Source organism: Desmodus rotundus, chromosome 2 (assembly GCF_022682495.2).
Source record: "Desmodus rotundus isolate HL8 chromosome 2, HLdesRot8A.1, whole genome shotgun sequence".
NCBI classification, from domain to species: Eukaryota; Metazoa; Chordata; class Mammalia; order Chiroptera; family Phyllostomidae; genus Desmodus; species Desmodus rotundus.
In genome coordinates this window covers 187,757,184-187,780,066 of record NC_071388.1, presented here as the reverse complement: position 1 = coordinate 187,780,066, position 22,883 = coordinate 187,757,184, and the positions used below count along the sequence as shown (strand labels likewise).

Sequence of the window (22,883 nt, the reverse complement as noted above, 5' to 3'; positions counted from 1 at the left end):
CCCCTGTGAGTGCCCTACCAGTCTACAAACACGTGCACGGAAGCAGAGGCCATCATCAACCAGAACAGTCGTCCAAAAAGAAATGATTCTGTTGGAAAAAATGCATTCCTTAAATCAGAGACTATCCTCAAAACTTCCCTGTGGCTTTCAGCAGAGTCCCCCAAAGCTTGCATTTAGATGGGAGAGACCAGAAGATGCCATGTGGAAACCCAGAAGCTTCGCTACTAAGTGCAGAGGAACACGAGAGATGTCAAGAGCGAGAGGGGCAGAGAATTTAGTAGGCCAGCACTATGCTGAACATCCAAGCAGAGAGGAGTCCAAGGAAGTCCAGAGAAATCACGAAGCACGGAGCAGAATTGGAGTGAAGAAACTGGCAGAGAATTATGTGCAATTGCATCCCCAAACCTGAGCCACAAGGATTCATTATATGGCATAATAAGCATCAAGCACTGGCAGGATGAATGAAATGTCAGTAGCTCCTTAGGGCTGGTTTAATGGATCTTTCATAAAACAACTGGTTGGAATCAAAGTAACTCACAAGAGAAACAATTCTCTCTCTCACTATCAAAGAGGTTGAAAAGTATGTAGTACGTAACAGCTGCAGGAAGAGAAGGGCTCACATTTGACCTGCTCATAACAACTTCTCTGATCATTTCTAATTTTTCTTCTCAGGACATTCACCTTTCAATATCTAATCCAAGTGAGGGCCACAGACCAGCAGTGGCAACATCACCTGGGAGCTCGTTAGAGAATCTCAGGCCTGTCCTCAGACCTACTGACTCTGAATCTGCTGCTGTTAGTAAGATCTCGGTTGCTTCCTCTCTGCTGTAAAGTTTGCAAAGCTTATCCCCCAGCATCTACTCTTACCACCTTATCACCCGTTCTCTGCACAGCTACCTGAGTAATCTTTTAATTTAGTTTGTGTCCCCGGTGATTATTCCCCCGTTGAAGGAAAGCCCCATGAAGGCAGGAACAGGGCATGGGCTGGGCCCCCCTAAGTCAGCCGGCATTTACTGGCGATCTACTACCTGCGAGGCAGTCTGCTAGGGACCAGAGAAACAATACAAACAAAAGAGGGCTTCTTTCCTCAAGTAGCTTTTAGCTACCTCTCTCCCTTCACATTTCCACTTCCCAAACTCAAACATTAGAGCCACCTTTGAGTCCTTCTGCTTTTCACTCCCTCTTACCAGTCCAGGTCTGGCTATTCTCTGTATATGGGTTTAAGCTCAAGAAACACCCTTCACTGTCATGACCTCTTGTTGCACGCCCACAATCAAACGTCGCTTCGGGCCTTCATTTTTTCCTGAATTATTTCAAAGTGATGCTTTCTTCCACGTGCTCTCACACACAACTCTAAGTTATCTCACACAGCTATAAAAAAAAAGTCATCTGAACATGCGGTTGAGGTCATAATGGTCTTTTCTTCAATATAAACTCAATAGCTTCCCATTGAACACTGAAAAAAACCCTTCTCAACTTGGCATATAAGGTCCATTGCCAATGTGTAGGTTGAACTGAATAAAATAGAACAGAATATTATCCATTTCCTACGGTGCCATCTAATAGTATCCACATCCCTTTCCATCCTTACCATCTAAGAATCCCCTTCTGTCCTACACTCTAGAATACAAATGAGATCAGTCTAAACTTTCCAAGCATGTTCACTTCCTTTGGTTCCTTTGTTAATGTTTATTCTTCTTGGAGCTTCTCCATGCATTATCTCTCCCTTGAATACTTCCATTCATTCCTAAATTCCATCTCAAAGGACTCACCCTCCAGGATGTATTTCCTGTTGAGTCCCTTCTCAATTGGGAGTAATCCTGCCACGCAGCGAAGTCCCCTAAGAAATTACTCATGTGCCTCTTACAGCACCAGAGAGCATTGGTGCGACTTCTTGTCTCATTCTTCTATACGCCCTGAGCTCCAAAGTGTTTCGTTGTATATATTCCTTTGCAAGTAGAACATCTGAGTACATATTTGTGTGATTGTTAGTACCCTCAGTTATTTTTCTAGGTAAGTTTTACTTAAGTTTGAATGTGGTATTTTCTCACTGTACATGATAGTCCCTGCTTGTTTATTATTTTAGCCATTTGAAACTTCCTTCGTCGTTATTTAAATTACAAAAAAAAAAAAACCTTTGCAAGATAAGGCATCCATTATGCTATCTAGCACCTGAATTCTCTTATTTTCTTATATAGATTACACAGTTCAGTAATGTAAATTCATTGTAATGACATAGGAGATGCTTTGTTAATTCATTTTAAAACTTCCTCATTTATCTCTGACATTACTCCTTAAAGATGAAAGTTCCCCAGGTCAAATAGAAAGTATACATTAAAAGTATAAAATCTATCAGAGCTTGAATATTTTAGTGAAGTATTTGAAGATATATTTGCCTCTTCATTATGTATATAAAAAAAGAATCTATAAGCATACATATATTGCAGCAACATATATACCATGTGCATACATGAAACATTAAAACAACGACAACGAGCTCAAAACTTACTAGAAAAAAATGCTGTGTGTTGTGGTTAATATGAAGGACTCTGGGCCTGTCTTGCATTTGATTGATCACCTGGAGTCTCAGTTCATTCATTTGTAAACGGACACCACGCTCACTTCCCAGGATTATAGTGAGTTAAAAGGAGACTCCATGACATGCACTAAGGGCTTAGAATATTCTCTGCACATTAACAAAAATGATAGTTTTATTAATAAAGATAAACGACAACAAGAAAGAATAGATTCCTCTAAAGCTATTATGATTCTAGAAGTTTCTTTGTAGATTCCTTAAGTATATATGCATAAAATGATGTCATACTGAAGTAGTCCACAGTGAGCATGAAAGTGTTTGAGAAGACTATGACATCATTTCTAGTGTTACATTTAGAAAGAGAGACAGAGCAACGGCCTCCTCCCCTCTGCTGCAGCAAAGTCTTGGCTGAAGCCACGAGGAGCAGTAAACAATGTCGAGCTGGGATATTTAGTAAGTGTCCAGAAAGCAAAACTCATGCTGCAGTTTGGCTCTTTCCCCGGCTGATGAAAGCGAAGGGACATCTCAAAGTTCTTTCCATCTTAACCTAAAACCAGAAAAATTCTTTTCCATAGAGCCTGGAGAAATTTTTACACATGGTTTGCCCGCCTTTCTACCTGGTATTATCTAATTTATTATCATAAATTAGGGATTTATAATGAACATTTTAGAACTCAAAAAATGTGCTAAATGTCTCACAGTGTGTAATCTCTTGAAAAACAAGAACAAAAAAGTAATGGGGCGGGGAATGCAGATTTTCCCATCAAATTTATTTATCCATCAAACAATTCAATAAATACTTATTGAACCACTGTGCTCAAAACATTATGCTATGTGCTGAAGGTTACAAGTGAAAAATCAATAAAAGAATTTAGTGCCAAAACTAATGCCGAGACAGATGTTGTTGGTTAGAAAAACCATCATCCAGATCCCTGACTCTCTTAAGAGTCCAGTATTCAAATTCTATTCTGATTTGACAACATAACAGACTATTTGAATAAACTGCCTTATGACACAAAATCTGTCAACACATACCTAGATGAATTTTTAGGTTGTACTAGAAAACTTAGGGACCAAGAGGCTTGGTGAGATAAGATGCCAATTCTCTAGTTTCAGTTCTTACTGAGTATAGTGAAGACTCTTATTTTGGTGATAAATAATAACATCATCCTTTTCCAATTCATCTAAATGCCCCAGAATTCAAAATTAATGTAATGATTTGCTAGTGAGTCTGAAGATTTGGATACAGATTCTCATATGAAATATATACTATATGGATTTAGTTAGATGGGAAAAGAGAAAAAAGAGGGGGGTTTTAACCGAACATAAAATACTTTCACTTACTGTGAGTGAAAGCTAAAAAGAATATGGCCCTATGTGCTTTACAATATTCAAGGGAAATAGCAAGTCCTGTTGGGGGATTTCATACATGATTTCACCGAATAATTTCTGAGGAAACAGTGCAACATACGTCATGGATCCTTGAATGCATGAAAGGAATCTAATAGACTAGTCTATTAGATTTTGTTCAATATCTGAAATGATGCAATTTCTTTTTCTTTTAGAGCACAGTGCTTTATGTTAACAAATTCATTTTCTTGTGCAAAAAATAGTATATGATGCTGCCCCACACTTTGGAAGGGTGGTGACAGTGACATCTGCCCCTCCCCCTCCCATAATAACCACCCACAGAAGCAAGGCTTTTACTAAGTGTTTGTGGAATGAATAAATTAAGGTTCTCATAATTACACATTGCAGAGAAAATTGAACGAGGACAATGCATCAGTCTCTCAGCTGCTGCAAATATTCAAGCTCACAGGTGTAAACTCACTTCTGATATTGTGGGGTCAGTAGCTGAACATTAGCCATTTTATTAACTATAGTAGAAAAAAAACTAACCTTACTGCGTAAAATATTTTGGACAGATAGTCTTGAGGGGAAATACTCTGGGAATGCCAAGGAAAGGCTTAAATGACGTTATCGATCTTCTTCTCAGCAATTCAGAAAATGTCTTCCATTTTTTTAAAGCCAAATTATAAATGAAGGTTTCATTGACAGGAGTATACATTAAAATCTAAGGTAACCTTAAAGAATTAAAGAAAAAGGTAATACCCATACTTGCCATCTCTAATCAATATATATCCTGATACTGAATTTGAAAATTAATATTTTTTCCCATAAGGCATAAGGCCTGGGTTCAATGGCTTAAACTGCTTTCACGGCAAGATGAAAGATTACTTTCTCATGCTGTCAATGCAAAATAAAGCGTATGTAAAATCAGTTCTTTTAATCACTAACAACCTCAGCCTTTAAATATATCCACCGCTAAAGCATCCGTGAAGAAGTTGCAAGCTTTTATTCACGAAACCCAACAATACTGAGTCATTCCAGGGCTTTCTTCTCTAGCGCCCATTCTACCTGGGAAGGGCAGAATTTAGCCACTTAAAAAAAAAATCACTTTTTAGCAGGATTTCCTCAGATAAAATCAATACTTAGTTTATTTCCCTTAAATTCAAATTATTGACTTTTTATTAACATAGAGAATTTTGTACACTCTTTAGCTGTTATGAAAAAAATCCAACAATAAGCCAGATATAGTAATATTTGTTAAAGACTTGCAACACAGGCAAAAGACACAATTCTTCAGATATCTAATCAAAACAGCCTTGGATAATGGCATTCTCTGCCTAGGAAATCGTACATTCTATAGACAATGACCAATGCAGGCATAAGGATAAAAGACCAGCCACAGAGAGATTACTTCAAATAAAAACATCCAAATCCCTCCTTGATTTTCCTTCATTTAAACATCCAAACAAAACATGTGGTACCTTTTAATTTTCTGAATGAGTGGTTCCCAATCAATGTTTCCTCCGTGAGAGACAACAAACTGAAGAATCTACCGAAACAAAACAAAAGGAAAAAATACATATATAGATTTGTCGAGTAAATATTGAAAATTGTAACTCACCAGTAAACAAACGCATTCTTTACATCCAGACAATAAAGCTACGTCTTCAGATCTGTAGCGCAAACAACGCAGGACTTGAATTTTTAGGAAGCTCATTAAAAGAGTTTTAAAGCATTTTACTTTGAGACCACATAAAGCAGATCCCTTGGGAAACAGATTCAAAATAAAACACAATCAAAATTAAAAACTCCCGAACCATTACCCGTGCTTATGCCGCGACACCACCTGAGTCTAGCCTTTAAGGACCGCTGCGGAATCCTTCTCCAGGAGCATTATCTCCACAGGCTGGCTCTGGCTCTGGCTCTCCAGCTCCGACAGACTGCAGTCTGCAAGCCCCCAGCTCCCGCCTGTGTGTATCAGGGAAAGGGGAGCTGCAAATTAGAAAAAGTCCCCGCAGTGGCGAAAAGGAAAATAAGGCGAGTGGGAGAGGGAGAGAGAGCTTGCTAGCCTCAGAATTTTCGAGAATGATGACAAGCCACCCAGCTCCGCCATCATTCACTGACAATAAGGTGCAGCCCTGGCTTATGATTCAGTGGTTTGCCGTAGGGGCTTCTGGTACCAAATGCCTGACGGGCATTTTAATTGCCTCCATCCAAGTGTGTCCCCAGGAGTCGAGTCTATAAGCATCATCTGGTCTTCCTTTGTGCTAATGCCAGACACACACGTACACAGACTGCTTAAGCAGAGAGGCTGTTTTCCGGCATATAGGATTACAAATAAGTTAGGATCCGCCAACTGGATGTGACTACATGACAGGTCCTGGGAAATTTTATTATCTGCATCAGTGACAACAGACTTTCTTTAATGTTTTGTCATTGGCAGATAATTACAATCTTTTAAAACTGAGTATTGCATTTGCTTATTTATATTCCAAAACAAATAACCATGCTCATTAGACAAATGCATATATTACAAATATTTTCTTATGAAAAAAAATCAGTCCCCTTTTCATTGTGATAATTATGCACTTGGAAATGTCTTCCTTACAAGGGAGAATGCAGCAAAAAACAGAGGATTAGACAACCAAGGTTGATCTGTCATTTCTGTGGCCAATTTTATTCTGTTCATACACACGAGCAAAAGAAGGCGGCGACCAGCTTCAGTGCTGGGACTTCGCAGTCCCTGAGGGCCAAGGCAGGGAATTGAATCTCTGGCATGACCAGTATCTGAAATTAACCATTGAATATTCCTGTTTCACAGTGCCCCTTACGTAGGGAGGTTAAATGTGGAATAAATCTCTGCATTTATTTCCTGATCAGAAGGAATGGGGAAAGTGTTAATACATTAATTAATTTGTGCAGCATTGTTAGCTCCCTGTGTCAGTGAATAAAAGCAAATTCAATGTGTACCAAAAGGGCCGGCTGTGGAAAAGGTTGCTGGGAGGTTGCATCACCATGGTTACTGGAAACAGAAAGTATGGAGAAAAATAAGATGGTGATAGAAAGAAAAGATTACAGTGGAGTCAATTTAGAGGCCTTTGATATGCTTCATTCTTCTCCTGGAAAAAATTGTCTCAGATTTATATTATATTTTAAGTGTATTAGAACAAATCTGCATTCTCCATTAGCCGCCTTTCTTCTCCATTTTTTGATCATTAGCTAATTTTGCTTTCATAAATATTCAAATTACTCTTCTTTCATAGAAAATGGAGCCTGCCACCCCGTGTCTCTGTCCATACCCTGAATTCACGAACACTACTCAGCCTGTTCCACACCCTTTGTTTCACAGGTGAGAAAGCCAAGGCCCAGGGAACCGGACCAAGGCCACAGAGCTGAGTGGAAATCCAGCAGAGACACCATCCCAGTTTCCTGATGCAGGTCCCCTACTTTTATTCTATCACCGAGTGATTTCCTTCCATGTGCTCTCCCACTCTGTTTGCGATCAAAACAGATCCTAGAAACATTCTTTGTCTTTGATTTTGTCATCTTTCTTTTATTTGCTAAAGCAGATCTTCCTCTCTAAGTGCTTTGTAATCATTCTGAGAACTAGCTTTGCTTAATATCTGTGATGTAATGTACTGGAGGGATGAAGAATGTGGGGTGATTATGTCACTGCCTTTCTTTAATTTCTAGTCTGGCAATCAGATGAATCAAGCATGACTGCCCTTCTGTGAACCTATCTTGTTGAACCTGAACTCAGTGATCATATAGTAGGCATTCTATCATCCCGGGCATCATTCTTTCTGCAAGCATGAAATCGGGCAATTGCATCAGAAAAGATGAAATACTGCTATTTGCAACAACATGGATGAATCTGGAGAATATCATGTTAAGCGAAGTAAGGCAGATGGAAAAAGTCAAGGAACCATATGATTTTACTCATGTGTGGAATATAAAACTGAAATCAACAAACAAACAAAAACTCAGAGACACAGACGACTGTTGGGTGGTTATCTCAGGGGGGGAAGGCGGGTGGGGAGGAGGTAGAAAGAGTAACAGGGATCAAATACACAGTGATTGACAGGAGGAGGCGTGACTTTGGGTGGTGAACACACAATGCAATATACAGATGATGTGTCCTAGCATTGAACAGTTGAAAATGATATAATTTTAATAATCTATGTCACCCCAATTAATTTAATAAAATTTTTAAAAAAGAAATCAGGCAACTGAATTGGGTTGGCCTCCCAAGGTTCCTCCTAGGTATAAATAATGTTAACCTTCTTAGGATTACCCAAAATAATGAAGCCAGAAAATTGAAAGTCCAGGTAAAATTTTTTTTTAATCACTCAAAAACAACCACTGGGGGGTGCAATATTTGTTAAAACCTTCCTGAGTTACTCAATAAAAAATTGTGACTAGGATTTTGACCTTGATGTTTTACTGTTTTTATTTCCTTTCTAAAGTGTTTTTTTGATATTCAGTTCTTATGACTCATCTATAGGTCAGGCCACACTGCCTCTTCGGATGTCCGAAATACACTTGCTGCCACCACTACTAGGCTCTGCCCCCCCACCCCCCGCTGTAAAAGAAATAAATCACATTTTTAAAAACATGATTACCCTAGGTAACAATTACAAAAGATTTCAGGGTTCAGTGAATCCTACATGCCATTTAGGATATTCCTCTCCTCCAAAAAGTGTACCTTTAAACAGATCATTCAGTTAAATGTCTATTTTTCTTAAGTGATTTTTAAACAGTAAGGTTATTTTTTGAAACAAATGGTTTGTTTTAATATAGTGTCATCTGTTGCTCACTTCTAAGCACAAAATAAATGATGCATATGACTGTCATTTTTTGAAACATGAATCGCATTTTATTAAGATCTCATAAAGCACAATACTAGTTCTGGTCAGTCTAAAAAAAGAGCACAGCTTCCATAAATATTTAATACTCTTTGAGAACCATTTAACATTTGGGATACCTGGTCCATTCAATGAAAATGTGTTAGTGTATTCTTTTTCTTTTTCCCATTTGTTAGTGATGAACTATTACTTTAACATGTCCGTTGTAAAAATACGGACAATATGTAAAATATAATTCCTGCCTTAAAGATGTTATATCCTAAGAATATAAGGTGTCACACAATTGAGAGACTTTCATGATTTGTTAAAATGTTTCATATTTATCCTTGAGCCTAAACTGTACCCTCTTCTTACCCTTCCTCTCTCTGAAGGTTCTAGACATTGGCTGAGCAACATTCATCAGCTCGTTTTCACAATTTTGATGACACACCGACATATTTCAGACACTTGATAGGTTCTAGGAATTAGGGTAAAAGGAAAGGCGATTTCTTCCTCAGGAACTTCAGTTATTGTGGAGGGAACATGGAAGTAAACACTTCCTTCCTCCCTTTGCTGAGGCACTGTGTGTTTGCCCCTCGGTTTATCTGCTTCATGTCACACCCTGATCTATAGGAATCTGATGTAGCTATGTCCCCAAATTCAGGTAGCTTACTCTGGTGGCCCTTCTGAAAGAGCCTGTATTCATTCCCTAACTGCACTGGTCTGTGTGTCTGCAGATCACTCTTTAAGCTCCTCAGGAACATGTGATGGAGGTGTATCTCCTTCCCTCCAGGAAGCCCCTGGTTACCTATCACCTTCCCACCCAGTGCTTTCCTGGCTACCACCGTGAAAACTGCAGCCTTGGCCCTGCCACAGCCCTGCACCCCTACTACGCGTTCCCTTCTCCCGGAGCACTTACCACTTCCTATCACACCATATTGTATTTATTATGTGTACATGCCTCACTCTGCGAGTTCCATAAAGGAAGCCATCTTTGTAGGTTGGGGACACTGGTGTGTCCACAGCACCTAACACAGTGCCTGGAAAATACGGGCACTCAACAATAGTTTTTAAAGGAAAGAATGTGAAAATTATATTAGTCGATGAACTGGGAGTGTTTAAGAACAAGAAAAGTCTTTTTACTCTATCTTGATTTCCTTGTTTTATATACAAGGTGGGACAAAAGTGGGTTTACTGTATGCAGAACACAGAGTGTATTCTTATGTTGTTTGTTATTTATTAATTACTATATCATTTTCCATACAAACAACTGTAAACCTACTTTTGCCCCACCCTGCGTTGGTCCGAATTGTATGATGTTGAAATTCTATTACCTTTTACCTACAAAATGGTAATTTCACATGGTCTAGTGTAATACCTGAGGAAGTTATAAAGGCCCAGAACTCAGTGCAAAGGGATATATAAAATGGCCCGTCTCCCGGCAGCGCAAGACTTTAATGGCCACTAATTAAACTATGACAAGCTTCAAATTCAACTTATGGCTCCTTCCAGAATATTACAAATTATTAGAAGCATGGCTCTGAAAGCTATTGATTTTTTTTAAGGCCATGAGGCTCTATAATTCATTTAAAGATCTAAAAATCTCTTAGAACTATTTCTCAAATTCCTTGAAAAATTCAATAATAGGCCTCTAAATCTCATTTATTTTAAATTTGTATGAGAAAAATGAATTCAACATAATATCATCAATGAAAGAAACATGTTCTAGAGGTTCCCTGATTACTGGGACAAATAATAACTGCCCAGGAGTTAACAGAAAATCACCCAGATAATAAATGTATGTAATCACTTCTCGGCCTTTTGGCTAAGATCAAGTGCAGTATCTGTTCTTATCCGTTTAATAAATGTATGTAAATTCCTCACGTGGTTTTGTTTTTCATAGCAAAGTACAAAATTAACCACACACCATCAACAAAGCTAAATTATTCATTGTAAAAAAAATAATGTTGAAAAACTCACGCGAAGAATTTTGAAAGCAGATAATGAACAAATTTACTAGCAAAGGACAAAAATTTACCCCCCCCCAAAATTCCTGGAATCACTTGATTCCTGCCTCAAACTTCTCTTGACGTGATTGAATAAGCCAGACTACATTCATAGCTTATTGTGTACTTTATATTTCATTTACTTTTATTAGGTTTCCTGTGTTACTGGGCTGGACTATTTACTTACTTCAAGTTTGAAAACAGATTGGTATTGCCCAGGCTCCAAATCCTATAATTATTTGCCTTACTTTGTATCTATTTTAACTGGCTTTTACACAGTGATAAAAATTTAAGCCAAAATACTCAGTATCTCCATGAAACTTAGATGAGGAATGAATCAGGAGTAAGTATCTTTATAAAAGAGCAAAGGGCATGCTGACATAGGGGCCACCTGTGGTCATCTTTGACATCATCTTTCCCGTCTTCGCTGTGATTTTGATTGAACTTGGCCCGGAGTGGGAAGAATGAATGTATTCTAAGCAAGTAGGATGAGGAATAAGACAAGACAACTGGATCACTTTCCAACAGCTCTTGAGTCATGCTTTAATCCTTCTGAGTCATTCTCAGAGTTTGGCTTCAAACTTTCATTTTAAATCTTAGTGTGGTGATTGTCTCTAAATATCAGTTACAGTCTCATCTAAATATAAGGACAAAATATATTTCAAATTATTTTTGGATTATGTATCATTTTGAACCTCAGAAAGATTCATATTTCATTGGAAATTTTGCAGGAGTATTTTTAAAAATGATACACTCTTGTTTTTTTTTATTTCATCCGTGTTTTTATTTCACTTATCAAGGTGAAGCCAGAAAGATGATGTAGACGAAGAGAGAGGGAGAGGAAGAGAGATGTTTCTTACTGTCAGTTCCCAAAATAAAGTCTGACTGCAATTTAGTGAAATAGCCAGCACGCGGCCGTATTTAGGTTTTGTAAGCCATTGACAATCCAGGTTTAGAAGATGACAGTAACCAAAGTTCTGTTTGGCTCACATACTTTCACCAAAGTAAACCAAATCAAACTTCCTTTTAAAAAGTTCTTTTTAAAAAGTGTCATTGAACTGAAATTATGAAAAATAATTGCTACTTTAATTCATCAGGTCATAATCTCATTATGCTTGAAGAACTATGTTGAGAAAAGCTACCCAGATGTTGTAAAGAAAACTATAATTGTAGAACAAATGAAACTCATACATTGCTGCTGGAGGTGTAAATTGGTGTGAACGCCTTTGAAAACTGATTGGCAATATCTAGTAAAGCCAAATGTATGTGCCCCCTATGAACCAGCAATTCCACTTCTAGAGACACACCCGAGAGAACTGAGTGCGTGTCTACCCAAACACATTTACAAACTGTTCCTAGTAGCTTTATTCATAGTTGCCTAAGATTCGAACCCATTCAACTGCTCATCAACAGTAGAATGGATTGTGGTATATTCATATAACAGATTACTACACAGAAAAACAAAGCCTGAAAGAAAAAGAATTACTGTTACATGCAACCACATACGTGGCTCTCACAGGCATAATGAGGAGTGAAAGAAGCAAGCAGGCACGAAAGAGTGCACACTGTATTATTCCATGCATGTGAAGCTCAAGAACAGATGAAACCAATATTCAGAGACAGAAGTCTGAGGAATGTTTACGTCTGTGGGATTCAGCTGGAGGGCGTACTGACTAGGAAGAAGTAAAATGTCTTCTTGACAGGGGTGGCAGTGACGTGGAGGAGTTAAGATGTGTGTACTATATTAAGGTATATTACAGCTCAGTAATAACAATAGTAATAATAATAATAAAATATTATTATGTTGCCATTGGGTTAGAAACTTTGTTTTCAAAACAAAATTTTGGATCTGCAGCAAAAAGTATTCCAAAGAGTTCTGGTATGAACATACATTCCACAAATGTGCCATGTAACCATGGCTGCGAAAGTGGCAGCCCATGATGGTCAAGAATTTGCTAAAGAAACAAGTTATAAGGAGATCTTTTCCTTAGAAAGGAGAGAACACTTGACATGGGTTTTTAATAAATAGGCAACTGTGAAGTAAGATATGTCAATATATTAAGAATATATTAACCAGTGAAAGTACCTGTCTGTAGCTGCGCTCCCTGGGCCACACAAGAGTGGGAGTCAAGGCACCTCCAATACCGTTCTTCTCACACCGACCCCTTGCCCTCTGATGCCCACCACAATCACCAGCTTATTCCAGCAATCGTCTACTTCTCTTCTTCCAATCCGAATCTTACACTTTCTTTTGGTCCATTTAAAGTTCCACCTTCTTTTATAACAACTTCCAGAACTCCCCCAGCGCACAGGGTCACAAAGTTCTTTCCCTTCTTAGAATCACCATGATCCCTTGATGCCTAATACTATATACGGCCTCTGACTGATCTTTAGTTTATATTCAGTTAGTTATTTTTGTCTTGACCAATTTAAAAAGCATAAAAATTATTTAATATGAATGATTAAATACCTATAATGTGTCAACTTCTTTGAACACAGTATTTAATGCAATGGCTCTCAGAGTTATGAACCGCCGTTTGACAGTTGAGAAAATAGGCACGATTAGGTTTAGTTATGGCCAAGAACACACAGCTGAGAAGTGGTGGAGCAGAAATTCAATCCCTGGACTTCTGAGGTAATTAGTTTGTAATTCAGCCTAACACTTCTAAGGTATCAGAGGAGGTGATAAATTAAACAGAGAATTAAGAATTTTTCCATTTTTCTTGGACAGGTGCTTTAAACAGACTTCTTATTATTCTAGGCGTGCATAAGAGAGATAGTATTAGAAATAAGAGTTTTACTTTCAGAATTATTTCAGAGTCCACCAGGTCATGTTCAAATGACGTACACGTGTGAACACAAGCGTGCCTGTAGATGAGGAAGACGCTGGTGTTTCGTTTGCTATCTGGCCGGTCTATTCTTGGCAGAGAGTATGGAGTCAGAGCGGAGAGGTATGTGCTCGTGTGCTTTTACAGAACTTTGTTGTTTGACAGTTTGTGTTTATTGTGCGTGCTTTTTAAACATCTGTTGAAATGAACCTATGTCTTAGTAGTAAGTATAGATTATAATAGTAAATTCCTGTCTTACACAGTAAATCACTACCTTCATTTTATTATATCGAGTTGGAAATAACCAAATTTCATGGGGAATCTTAGGTGACATCAGAAAACATTATGTCAATATCATATTATGTAATGTATGTTTTGTTTAAATTAACTTAAACTTATTTATAGTTTGATTCTAGATGTAGGGTACTTTTCTTCCAAATAACTCCATTCCTACCATCAAATCTTTCCTCAAATCCTATCTTCTCCATGAGGCTTAACCTGACCATCCTATTTAACATTGCAATCTGTAGTTCCCACCCCTAATCTCCTTTAGCCTATTTTACACAATTATCGTTTTCTAATACACCATAGAATTTGCTTATTTATTGTGGTTATCCTTTATTGTTTGTCTTTCCCCATTCACTTTTACATTCCAGGAAGGTAAAACCGTTTTGTTCGCTAATGTGTTCTGGTACCTAGAATTAGGCCTGGCACACAGTAAATATTCACTAAAATATCACATGCATGAGTGAATAATTGAAATTATAACACTGAAATTCATAAGAGAAGCATGAATTCCCCTTTACAAAATTCTGAATTCTGAGCTCAAACAGTTGAGTAAATTCAATTTCAGAAATCACTGGACAAATCACTTGGTATCAAGTATTTCATTTAGTTTGAGTCTTGGTTGACTATTGAAAAGCTTTTTACTTTTGGCACATTTATAGCCATTTGAGACATTTCCCCCTTTCTTAAGACTTTTAAAAATAGTTACCTATGTGCTTAATTATTTATTGTTTTTTTTAACAAAAATCCTTCTAGCAATTTTTCTGAATCCTTAGTTATATCTTGTATGTTACAATTAAAAGTAATACAAACTGCTTCATTTCACTACTGAAGTTATAACCAGTCTATGAGGAAAGCATATTTACGAGAGAAATGGGCAAATTCTACTGGAAAATTAAGAGAATTAGAGTTGAGGAATTCTCACTCAATAAAATTTTCATTTCAGTCAAGCAGAATCACCTTCAGGAGTCACAAATTTCTTGGCTGATCTTCCTGGATGCAGGAAACGAACCCTCATTTTAAAGAACCTCTCCACAAGCTGGAACACTACAACTTAATGAAAGACTAGATAATGGCACAAAATCAAATGCTACATTGCATGACATTAGATTTAAATTTCTGATTTCTCTTTGAAAAATGCTGTTATTTTGTCTACTGCTTCCCAAGCTTAGAAGAATAAGTTATCTCAATATTCTCCACCTTTCTTCACTCCGTGGTACTCAGCAACTCCACAGAGCTGGAGGGCCAGCAGGGCTTGGAAGGGCACCAGCTGCCTTTCCATTTGAACAAGGTAGTCTTGACCTCAGCATGACCAGGGTACCCTGAAAAGGTTGAAGTTCTGCAATCTCACACAGCATTTTCTTTCAGAGTAATGTTTCCAATTCAAATCATAAAGTGTCTACTGCAGTGGCTGAATGAGTGCGACATCATCTGTGGGAAACTTTCTGAAAATATACACGTTAAAGTAATTTGTTCTGTGAAGAGCTGAAATGCACATATCAAAAGTGTGTGACATCCACACTTCTTTTCTCTGCTGTCTGGGGAAGGTATTCCCTGATGGTGATGGCCACTAAAAATCACGTATGAAGTTTCTTAGTCCCTATTGTTCCAGTTCCTCTAAACCTTCTACCAGGGCTGCATCAAAGATGAGGGGAGGGAATTAATTAGCTAGGCAGACATTTATTTATAGATATTTTAAATAAAACAGTTTGTCCAAACCCTAACACACTTTGGATATTTAGCACACATTCAATGGTACATCTAAATGTGCACTAAGTCCTAAACCCTCCCACCGATAGGAACCGAAGGACACAGATGATGGATGTAAAATCCCTTGTGTGAGAAGAAAGGTGAACTGTGATGGAGAACGGGAGCACTTCCGTGTTTCACCCTGTCATCAGATTTCTAAGCTACAAAACTCTAGATAAAGGAAATATTGGCTTTTAAATTGAAAGGAAATATTACACATGATTAACTCCTATATGAACATTGTTTCTCAATAGTACCATCAAATTAGCTAGAAAGAGTTCACGTGGGAAGGACTCTCTGTGGCAATGCTTGACGTTGCACTATATTTGTGTAGTTTTTCATAGCTTTGTGGCTCCTTTCCTTTTTTGTTTCTAATACAAACATGTAATTGAAGAAATAATAGTGTTTTATATAATATTTGGAAAAATAACTCAACTTTTTTTGAGTTGATAGACATTGTCGATCTACTGTGACTCATACTTCAAATGGATTGTGAAAATATGTTCTTTGCAAGGAGTAGCCATTGTAAGTATGTGGGCCAATGAAGCTGTCTGGGAGAGAAATTCCCACAGCTCTAAGACTACTAACTCTTCTTAGACTGCTGCATTCTTGTGTGTTTTTTATTATCTTCCTGTCCCATCAATACTGATAGCCTGGTGGCAGATCCTCGCCCCCTAGGGCAAGATGACAACAGGGAGAAGTATTACACTGAGCATGCAAAGCTAGTGAGACAATGAGGTGGGGGAGAAAGGCCTCCTACCCCCCCACTTCTGGTACCTGATTGGGGGTGGGAGCAGGGGAAGGCAGGCACATGCTCCATAGAGGTAAAGATGACGGGAAGGGGAGGTGCTGTATGGAAGAAAACTGTCAGTCTAGCCCAAGGAAAAGAAGGGATTGACTGGAGGCTGGCCACCCTCCTGAGCATGTGGAAGTTTCAGGACAGCACCTGGTCCAGCCCACACAGAAAACTAATATAAATCCCAGGGAAGGGAGGGATACTCTCTCTTGTCCACCTTCTGAACATACTGGCCAGTACGTTTGTGGGACCTTCTCGCCCTGGAAGCCATGTGGCTGGTGTTGGCACTGGCCCCACATGCGGGTTCTGAGGACAGAGCTTGAGACCTGCCCGGATGATCACTCAGGGGCTGCCTACAGCTCTCAAGGGACGGGACTTGGAAAGGGAGAGGGAACTCTGGATGCTGCCTTTGGGTTTGGTCTGACTGAGGGTGGCTGGGCTTTCCTCTGGGTTTCCAGAGGGGGTGGGCTTTTGAGACAAGAGTCTGCCATTCTCCCAAATTTGTGCAGCATTTAAATAAAGACTTATTTCCTTTTTCGCCAACCTCTGCCTCCAGAATTTGCCTGTTAGTGGCAGCAGGCAGCTGAACCCCCACTGTGGTTTGCTAACACCATTGTCTGTGCTTTGCTTGTCTCTTTCCAACCCTTCCTCTTCCTTTGTACTGCAACATCATGGAAAGCACGGTCAAGGAAGTAGGAAAACATTTAAGAAATCATTTAGACAGACTTTCCTCTACAACGGTCTTTGGTTTTATGTCAGTAGATTGGAAACTGCATGTGTTTTATACTAGTTTCTCTTTCTACAATATTTGGTAGACTCTTTTTACGTTGGTGCACACTAAACAATGTTCAGTTGTTTTGTAAATACTGACTTAGAAAAAATGTAATTGGAAATTGGGAGAAAACTGTGTGGTCACTGTGGTCCTTATACATGGTATCTATTTATTTTGAACACAGTGTAGTTAAAGAAACAAAGAAAGGGAGTAAAATTCTAAGCTTATAGATACCTACTGCTGAGAGCACATAGATGCCATATTAGAAAATAGCAGAAGGTACCTCAATGACAGGTTTTTCTAGATGGTGAGAGCTGCATATAGATTTCTTATAATTTCTTATTTTAATTTGGAGGTTCTCAAAAATGTATGATTGATTAGCTAATGATAAAAGGAGGAAGTAAAGTTTGTGTTAAATGCACTAAGAATGCACAAAAGGAGACCTTTAGAAATTGGCAGTCAGGACATTCCGTTAAAAGCCAAGTGCAATGGAAGAAAAATTTACTTTACAACAGAGTAGAACTTTTTCTAAAGGGGTAAGGAGTGAAGATATAAAAAAGGATACAGAAACTAACACTGGCCCAGAGCTGTTTGTGCATCACCTGAAGAACAGCAGCAAATGAAAAGTGATGGCATGTGTTAGGAGGTTTAAGACACTCAAATCAGAAGGAAGAGTAAGAAAACGGGAGGACAGAGGGGAGTTGGAGGATCAAGAGTTTTGGAAGCAAACAGGCTTTCATTTGTAAACCAGTGAGCCAATCTGACAGGTGAGGCGGGCTGAAGCACTTGAAAGATCTTATTCAGTGGCTGGCATTACTAAATGCCCAGCTGGGTCTGAACAAGAGGCGTTTTAAACAGAGACATTGTTCTAAAGAAATCTTAAGTTTCATTTGCCCTCCAATGCGGCCTTAGAAACCTTGAACAGCATCAATAGTCACCAACCACCTGCAATCAGCATTACTGCAGAATTTGCTAGACACAGCAAGTCCTTGACAGGGAGCATTTTAATTTGGATGGCTGGCCTCTACTCAGGACTTACATTTATTGATGATATGCAAATCAGCTCAGTTCAGTTCAGTCCCATCAACAGCATAGATTAAGTGCATCCTATCCTGAGGATTATCTTGGAAAGAGAGAATGTCAACCTCAATGTGCCTATGGCCTGGAGCTCAACAGTCAGCAGCTTCTGAGTGAGGGAGAGTGAAAAACAAAGGGCACTTCATCCCTGCTGACTGACTGGCTGCCGTCTTCCTTAGGTCACATGCTTGATGACTTGCACTAAATATCTTGGCCCAGAATAACTTTCTCTTTGACCACTAGCCTAGGCCACGTATTTTTTACCAGTGATGATGGATTTGTGACTTCTTGCCACACATTCTAAGTAACTTAGTGTTAGTAAACAAAGAGCTAAGGGACTCAGGGAGAAAGATCGCAAAATTGTATGACCCATGTGAGAAAAAAATTGGCAGTTAGGCTGTACCCTATGGTGGATATTTTTAAGAATTGTAAGTCACAGCTGAAAATAGCTGATTAAAGGAAATCCAGATATAACTCATTCTACAATGTGATTTAAAGACATTTTTAAATGTGTGTGCAATTTCTCCCAATACATGCTATTCAACCTTCTTATTAAGACACCATCAATGAAAAGTAATTTTTTTAAGTCTGGATTTAATAGCATGAAGGGAAATGGTGAGTGTATCCTTGTGCCCTGATTACAAGTAAACGAACGGGTTAGGTGGTGGAGCTCCGTGCGGTGACTGAAGTTACTGCTTGTGACAGCGGGGGTTGAAGACCACTGCGGTGTTCACGGCGAGGGGCAGGCACAAGGCAAAGGCGGCAGAAGGAGGCCTGCAGTCCTGCACAGCTGTCAGGAGCTTTGGATTAAGTCGACATACAATTGTACTAAATGAAAAAGGCATACACGGAATGCATCTCTCCCAAGGAGAGGCACACATCAAGCATATTACAAAGAGGATATGTGGGGGTTGGGAAAATGGAAATGGAGGTCAGAGATAAAAGAAAAAAGTTAAAATAATGTGAAACAAAAAAAGGGACTTTCATATTCTGATGATCGTGCCCCCCTCAAAAGAAGATTATGAAGAACTCAATTCTTTGCACCTGTGGTTTAGAACACCACCGTCACCAGCACCACCACCAACAAAAGATTATGAAATGAAGCCCCGAAGAGTTATGAATCGACACCCTGCCATCTCTGACCTGGGAGCACGTACAGGGGAAAGACGGTGAAGGTGGAGACAGGGCTGTGGCTCCTACCATTTCTAATAGACTGCACCGAGCTGTGCTAAAACACTAGGCTTCACCTCTGTGTGATTCAGTTCAGAAGTCCTAAGGGGGCCCACCAGGCTGCTGTGCATTTATTAAGCACCTCAGGTAATTTTGGTGCCAGTGGTTCATGGTGTACACTTCCAAAAAACTACTATGGAGGATTTAAAAACTGAATTAAATTATTCCCTCACCAAATACAAAGGTATTCATTTCTTATGCCAATAAAACCAACAGGGGTTCCAAAAAAGGGGGGTAAGGGGATCAAAGTATGTGTGAATATGAATTTGTGCCAGGAACAAGTATAGTGAATTACTACAATGTCTTTACGATGCAAGATATTAAAATTGGAAATTTATTTTTAGAAAACATGACTTGTTTTTGTTTCCTTTTATTTTTCTGCTGCATGTTTTTTTCTTTCCTATTTCCCCCTTCCTCATTAGCTACAATCAGTAACAACAGGTACTATCCAGAAAAAAAATTGCTCTAATCAAGGACATTTTCAGATTAACTGACCTTTCATTTCACATTAACTGTTAAGAGCCATGTAAAGACGCAAACAGGACTCCAAGACTGTATTTATGACATATACTTTCAATAAAATCTACAAATACTGATCATAAAGTTATAAAGTTGTCTCTACCATTCCTGACATATTTCTATGGCCTAGTACTAGTTCTGTCCTTGATGCTTGTGAACAGGAAGCCATAGAATCAAGATCACGCTTTCACAGCAAAGTAACTTTCAAGGTGATTTAGTTTGAGTGAGGAGGCTGAGGAATCCCACCATGAGCTAGAGAAGAACTATTCTGCAATGGGATGACGAGGTCCGTGGGGTGGGGAAGTGTCTTGAATCCTAAACTGGATTCAGACAGCCCCTGAAGGATTATTTTCATGGGCCTCTAGGAACTTACTAAGACTAGATACTTTTTATTTTTTTCAGCATTCCTTTATATTAACTCATTTACCCTGCACAGCCACTCTGGGAGGTATTTACTATTGTTATCCTCATGTTATAAAACAGGAACCAGCATACAGGTGGGCTAAACCACTGGATATGACCGCCATTAATATGGCTGCAGGTATATTTTTAAAACTACATTCTAAAAAAGATACTACACACTCTACTACTCTGTACTTTTACAGTATGTATTCTGTATGTAATCTGACCTGTTCCTGCAGCAGGGAGGTGGTTGAAGGCCCAGTCCCTGCTGGACATTCTGACTGGGGCCGCGTCAGTAATGCACACAGTGTGAGCAGTCTGGCACCTGGGGGGCAATGGCACGTCTAAAGAAATTTTGGCAACCTATTTCTTAGTCTTTTAATTTTCTGAGATGCATGCAAACTAGCATTAAAAATTCTATTTTTTAAAAAATGAAATCTGTCCTAAACTTTTAAAAACTGCCTTCTATTTTAAGGCTAGTGGAGGAGCCAAGAAACAAAGAGCTCTGTGTTTTGGCATCTCAGCCAATGTGGAGTCACTGTTGGTCTTTTGAGGAACTGATGTCAGTTCTTGGTGCTTCATACAGATGCTGTTGGCATCAACTCTTTTTTTTACCTTGGAGACCCCTCCACTGCACAGATACCTTTGAGACTCATGTGCACTAGCTGGAAGAGGAAAGTGATGTTATACTCCTTCAAATTACAAGATGCCCAGGGGAGATCAATAAATTAGTGGTACTTCAAGCCTTGGACATTACGATAAGTTTCAAAATACTGTCTTCAGAATCACGTAATTTGTTGATGATTGCTTTAACATTAAGACATACTTTCTTAAAACCATTTCTAGTTACTCAGCAAAGATGCTTCATACTTTCATGCTGGAAAGTTCATTGTGGCTCTGTTACTTCGGGGAGCATCTGCTCATTCTTCACGAGTCTGAAGTATAAGGAATTCCTTGATTTTCCCAAGTTTACGCCTCCATTGTATTTTGCAATGGCAAGTATCAAACCGAATGACATTTCACTGTTTGTACAAAGGTCTGCCCCACCAGAGTGAGCCACCTGAGGACAAGTACTGCATCGTGCTCTGAATCCCAGCATCTAGAAGAGTGCTGGCCATAGTAGGTCCCTCACCAATGTATCTTGTAGTGAGTTGGTAGATCTGGGGAATAAGAGAAGCATAAAGCCTTTTAAAATATTACACCGCTAAGAAAGGAAGTTAAGGAAACCAATAAAAAAGTTAGAAAATTAGTTTAAAGACTGGGTGTTTTTAGTCCATTTATTGATTGAATTATTTTAAAATGTTCAAATATTGATAAGTGATATTATTTTCTTAATATTTCTATTAGGAATATGTAAATAATAATAAGAGCTAAGATTGTCATGTGCTTAGTATTTGCTTACACTATATTATTTTATGTGCTACTCACACATAAAGTAGCACCTTAGAAAGAAGGTACTTTTATGACCTCCATTTTCTAGGTGGGCACAGTGAGAAAGAGGAGTTAGGTAACTTCCCCAAGGACAAACTGTTAATAAACTGAAGAGCCTTTATGAACCCGACAATCTGGTATGGGTTTCTCAAGAGCTGAAGTGTCTCTGCATATGTTTTTGAATTCTTGATGGGAGTAGCCTATTCTTGTCCGTTTTGGAAAATGAGGAATTTTTGAAACGGTTCAGAGCACTACCAAACCCAATCAATCACCTTCCTCACTTAGCCCAGCCTGTCCAACAAACACACAGGCATCCAACATCCCTTCGTCTGACTTTTATGTAAAACAGCAAACAGCGATATAAAGGACATTTCAACGCAGAGCATACAATCGCAGTTACTTTGTTCCTCCCCAGGTCACCCTACACTCCTGTGTAAAGAGAACTTGTAACATCATTGGGTCTCTGTGAGTGTGCCTGCCTTATTCCATCCTTTGCCATGGTAGTCAGTCTGGGCAAAGACGAAAGGATAAAAAACTGCTGTGTCCTGGACATCTGGGCTTTCCTTCCCGGGAATTAATGAGATGCTAAGCATCACCTGTTTACTGATCGCTATCCTCTGTCCAATTCATCACAATCTATGGTCTCATAGGGGAATGTTATTTAAAAGTTTTAATTTGAGAGTATAAAGAGATGCAGCACAAGCAGGAAAGCCGTGAAATTAAATTAAATGGCATTTCTAATGTGAATCTCAAAGAATAAATTATAGTCAAATAGCTATGCTCTTTATTTGTAATAATGTCACAGGAAACAAAACCCACAGTCCATTTGCCCACAAAGAAACTCAAAAATGCCACCATATTAACTCCTTCAATTAACTCCTCTACCAGGGAAAATAAAAGAAGTATATATTTACAATTTTTTTTAAATCCCAGAATTCTTAAAGTTATATTGTTCATATAGCACCTACTTAATAAAGGTAAAAAAGGGAAAAACACACACACACACACGTTTCATCATTTTTCAGGCAAATGTTTCCTTTTAAAAAAGATTACAATTG

General features: G+C 38.7%; 1 protein-coding gene and 1 pseudogene across 23 annotated transcripts in view; one reads left to right on the top strand and one right to left on the bottom strand.

Annotated features, from left to right (window-relative positions):
• The window catches only part of MAP2 (microtubule associated protein 2), a 250,353-nt gene that overhangs the window by 122,336 nt on the left and 105,134 nt on the right, over positions 1–22,883 (bottom strand). For 20 of the 23 annotated variants that reach the window (XM_024563876.4, XM_045198307.3, XM_045198308.3 and 17 more), the window contains exon 3: positions 5,368–5,435. The exons of 2 other annotated variants lie outside the window; for them this stretch is intronic. The gene's annotated coding sequence lies outside the window, so the exon portion shown is untranslated. Of the gene's footprint in view, positions 1–5,367; positions 5,436–5,709; positions 5,855–22,883 lie in introns of all 23 variants that reach the window. One more of the 23 variants, XM_045198298.3, reaches the window with a different exon arrangement.
• On the top strand, positions 10,536–10,660 carry LOC112308102 (U2 spliceosomal RNA; annotated as a pseudogene).